A 4,937-nucleotide genomic window follows, 5' to 3' on the forward strand; every position below is an offset into this window, starting at 1 on the left:
GTATCTTCCTGAATCAGGGATTAAACCCATGTCTCTTGCATCTCCTTCATTGGCAAGTGAAAGTGAAAGTCATTCAATCGTGTCTGACTCTTTGCAACCCCATAGGTATAGTCTGTGGAACTCTCCAGGCCAGAACACTAGAGTGGGTAGCCTTTCCCTTCTCCAGGGGATCTTCCCAACCCAGGAATCAAACCAGGGTCTCCTGCATTGCAGGTGCATTCTTTGCCACCTGAGCTATGCGGGAAGCTCCATTCTCTTCCCCGCCTCACCCGGCTCCCACCCACCCCAGGTTGAGGAGAGGGGAACCGCTTCAGAATTTGCCTGTCATCCTTGCACAGGGGCCATGCTAATCTTCTCTGTATGGTTCCAATTGTAGTATATGTGCTGCCGAAGGAAGATTCTCTACTGTGCCACTTGGGAAGCCCCATAGTTGACTGAAGATCAACCAATCAAATACTGTAGCCATTCAGACAGCAGCTATTGATAGAAGCAGATGCAAAGACTGCAACAGAAGCAGATAGGGAGATTGTGATAGAGGCAGCAGTAGTGGTATGTTTCCAAGGGCAGCTATGGCGGTAGTTCCAGGGGCAGCATCCAGTGTCCAGGGCTGGTCCTCCAGGCGGTGGCAGCTGCGATGTGCACTGTAGCACCTAGTGACCAGTGTCTTTACTAGACCAGCTCTGTGACAGCATTCAGGCTGGGCGTCTTGCTACTGCCTGACTTCCTGTGCTTCTGCACAAGTCTGTTTCTCCACATTTACCAAAATTCTGTGGAAAGTCCAGTATACTTTCCATAAGTACTTTTTCTGCTTAAATGAATCAGAATAGATTTCTCTTGGTTGCAGCTAAGATCATTGACTAACAGACTTGTGAAGTCTTTATTAGTGAAAAAACTTCTCACTTTGCTCTGTAGATGATAGCTAGCTTTGCTACTTGTTGTAGTTGTTTAGTTACTAAGACATGTCTGACTCTTTTGCGACCCCATGGACTGTAGCCTGCCAGACTCCTCTGTCCGTAGGATTTCCCAGGCAGAATACTGCAGTGGGTTGCCATTTCCTTCTGCAGGGGATCTTCTTTACCCAGGGATCCAATTCTTTACCACTGAGCCACCTGGGAAACCCAGCTTTGCTACTTGGTAAATCTCAAAAACTGTGGTGTTGGAGAAGACTCTTGAGAGTCCCTTGGACTGCAAGGAGATCCAACCAGTCCATTCTGAAGGAGATTAGCCCTGGGATTTCTTTGGAAAGAATGATGCTAAAGCTGAAACTCCAGTACTTTGGCCACCTCATGCAAAGAGTTGACTCATTGGAAAAGACTCTGATGCTGGGAGGGATTGGGGGCAGGACGAGAAGGGGACGGCAGAGGATGAGATGGCTGGATGGCATCACTAACTTGATGGACGTGAGTCTGGGTGAACTCCGGGAGTTGGTGATGGACAGGGAGGCCTGGCGTGCTGCGATTCATGGGGTCGCAAAGAGTCGGACATGACTGAGCGACTGAACTGAACTGAAACTTCAAAAAAGGTTTTTCTGTCTCCCTATTGAATTGTGCTCCTTTATATAAGCTCTTTATATAGGTTATATGCTGTGGTTTCTGCTACACTAAGCAGTGAGGCTGATAAGTTTTCTACCTTTTTGACAAAAAGAGTAACTTTAAAAGTCAGAGCTAAAAGTAGAAAATTCATCTTCAGAAACACAGATACCATAACTATTTTGTCATAATTTCTAATGATGAAGATGATATATTCCAAATTCAACCAATTCTCACATCTCTACTTCAACACTGTCACCATCATTTCTCCATAGATGACTCAACAACTGAATAACTGATCCCTGGTTTGTCTCCTGCCCATCCTAGCCATCTCCCACGAGTCTGGGTTACCTTCCAAATAAAATTATTAATGATATCTCAGCATGATTTAGGCAATGGCACCCCACTCCAGTACTCTTGCCTGGAAAATCCCATGGACGGAGGAGCCTGGTGGGCTGCAGTCCATGGGGTTGCTAAGAGTCAGACACGACTGAGCAACTTCACTTTCACTTTTTACTTTCATGCCCTGGAGAAGGAAATGGCAACCCACTCCAGTGTTCTTGCCTGGAGAATCCCAGGGATGGAGGAGCCTGGCGGGCTGCCATCTATGGGGTCGCACAGAGTCCGACACAACTGAAGTGACTTAGCAGTAGCAGCATGATTTAAGGGAAAAGTCTAGAATCATCTCCATGGTTTACAAAGAGCTTCATCTCTGACTTCATTTCCTATCACCTTCCATTGTGCTGCACTGGCCTTTTTGCTGCTCCTTTACCAAGTCAGCAATGCTCCTGTCTCAGGGCCTTTGCACTTGCTCTTTTTCTCTGCCTGGAAGATTCCTTTCCCAGATGCTCACAGAACTCATCCACTCACTTAGTTCTGATCTCTCTTATGACACCATCTCCACAGAAGGACTTAACTCATCCTTCTTTCTAAATGACCACACTTGTTAGTCTTTGACCCCTAATCTACTTTATTTTCTCCTCATAATTCTTATCACCATCTGACATTATACAAGCCTTTGTTTGCTTATTTATTTTATTTCCCACCCCCATGAAAATGTGAGCTTCTTGGAAGAGGCAGAGACTCTCATATATATACGTATTTCATGGCTATATTACAAGTGCCTGGTCAAGTGTCTGACACATGGTATTAAATAAAGGGCTGAAGGACAGTTTAGAGTTGAGTACTGGTTGAGTATAGAAAACTGCTGCATAGAATCTCAGATTTTCTTTATTACTATTGCATGAGTTGTTTTATTGGAGCTGGGCTCAAAAATAAAATCTTTGCGAGAAGCATGAACCTGGCACCTGACAAATTCTAAGTCTCTATATGAGTGACTGAATAATGACATAAATTAATCAGTGACAAAACCACTCAATAAACATTAAATAATGATCAAATGATTAAATAAGTGAGTGATCAAATATTAATTAAACAGTCAACTTGGAATCCTTAAAAACACTAGGAAATGGCTTAGCATTCCTCAACTCTATATTTTTTTCCAGAGGTTTATATTTTGTTTTTGTACCAGCGGCTTAATAAATTTTTGTGAGCTTTTATGTTAAATCAGAGCAGCATGGACAATATAAGTTATTTGTTTAATTATAGTTCTTATTTGGTTGGTATTTGTGGCTTTTACTGAAATTCAACTAAGCAATTCATTTGCCATCATTTATCATGAGTATCCGGGTATGTTCCAAGAATATGATGTTATCTGATGCTTGCTTCAAGTCAATCAAATTCAGAGCACAGTGCAAGGAAATGTGGAGACTCTCTAAAGAAAATGGCATATTTCCTGCCTTCAAAGAATCTGTCAGTTCTAACATTAGTGCAAATTGGGTCTCTTTCTGGGTATGACACTTGGTCTATTTCCAGCTGAGTCAGTCTCTATCTTAGTTTTCCCAGCTGCAAAAGAAAGCTAATAATATCACTGTCATGAAAAACAGTGGAAAATAGTGAGGTAATGTTTAGAGTTTGAACTTATTAGTAAGGTACAAGTTAGGTCGATAAAGTCTAGAATGTTTTAGTTGTGTGAAAAAACTAACAAAGAAATTAGAGACTCTTCTAGTATCTATTAGAGCTAGATGATCTATTAAAGCTGTAATTCTAACAATTCTCACAAAATAACTAATGTAGTGTTTTGCAAACTTAAAACATTGAAATCATTTTGCAATGAAATCTTAAGCTGAGGCATAAGTGCTTAAAGTTGTTAACAATAAAACTATATACATGTATACTGCTTAGTTAGAATTTGATATCTCTGGGACTTACCTCCTGATAAGCTGTTATAGGATACAACAGCCTTGCAGTTTTATGGTCAGCAGCACCAATTCAGATACAGTCTTCCCATTGGCACCATTAGACAGAGATACCCATTTCCAGCTGTCCCAGTGTAATCAAAAGTGAAGTCTAGTTGCTCACCTCCCAAAAGTCATTAAAGAGGCCCGGTTGGTGGAAAGGAAAGTATGCTTTATTTTGGATGCTGGCAACCAGAGGGTAGGGTGGCAATGGACTCCTGTCCAAAGGTCGACTTCTCCCCAGTGACAATCAGTGGGCTAGAGCTTTGATAGGTGGAGGGAGGGGGTTATATGTAGACAGCACAGTCAGCTCTTGACAGTCATCTTAAAATTGGTCTGATCAGCATCATCTGGATGGTTTTGAGTACATCTTCAGTTCTAAGGACCATTTGTTCCCATTTCCTTGAAAACAGTTCTTAGAATTGGAACTGTGACAGTTTATATCATCATGTAGTTTGGTCATCATGTAGCTAACCTGTTGGGGTTCAGTGCCTATACGATAGCTCACAGGATATGGCTCAGAATATTCTCTATCACCCTTAAACGTGAATGTGAACATGAAGTCGCTCTTTGCGACCCCATGGACTGTAGCCTACTAGGCTCCTCTGTCCATGGGATTTTCCAGGCAATAGTACTAGAGTGGATTGCCATTTCCTTCTCTAAGGGATCTTCCCAACCCAGGGATCGAACCCAGGTCTCCCACATCGTAGACAGACGCTTCACCGTCTGAGCCACCAGGGAAGTCCTATCACCCTTGAGGAGGAACTAAATGTCCTTGACTATGCTTAATGACTAAACTATTATTATTTGGTCTCCTTTAACTTTTTTCCTTTGTTTCTGCATGTTCTCACTTCTATGATTAGATTAGACTTACTGTTTGGCTAAAGTTTTTCCACAGACAAAAGAGAAGCTGAGGACATGGGGAGGTGGGCAGGACCAAAAGGTCCGGCTCCATTTCACCAGCCCAGAGAGATAAGAGGAAGAAATTTAGCTGCCTTAGATAGAAGAGTTAGACTCTATCTTAGCAATTTCCTTTTGATATTTTGAGCTATAACCAGCCTTCTTATCTCTTTAACTGTGCTGCCTTCTGAAAAATTAAGAACCTAACTAT

At 42.3% G+C, this 4,937-nt stretch overlaps 1 non-coding gene across 1 annotated transcript; it reads right to left on the reverse strand.

Annotated features, from left to right (window-relative positions):
- Positions 1-293: 293 nt before the first annotated feature.
- LOC129656658 (U6 spliceosomal RNA) lies at positions 294-399 on the reverse strand. Its single transcript, XR_008716448.1, has one exon. It is a non-coding gene; the product is annotated as a U6 spliceosomal RNA (small nuclear RNA).
- Positions 400-4,937: the final 4,538 nt, after the last annotated feature.

This window comes from Bubalus kerabau, chromosome 6 (assembly GCF_029407905.1).
Source record: "Bubalus kerabau isolate K-KA32 ecotype Philippines breed swamp buffalo chromosome 6, PCC_UOA_SB_1v2, whole genome shotgun sequence".
NCBI classification, from domain to species: domain Eukaryota; kingdom Metazoa; phylum Chordata; class Mammalia; order Artiodactyla; family Bovidae; genus Bubalus; species Bubalus kerabau.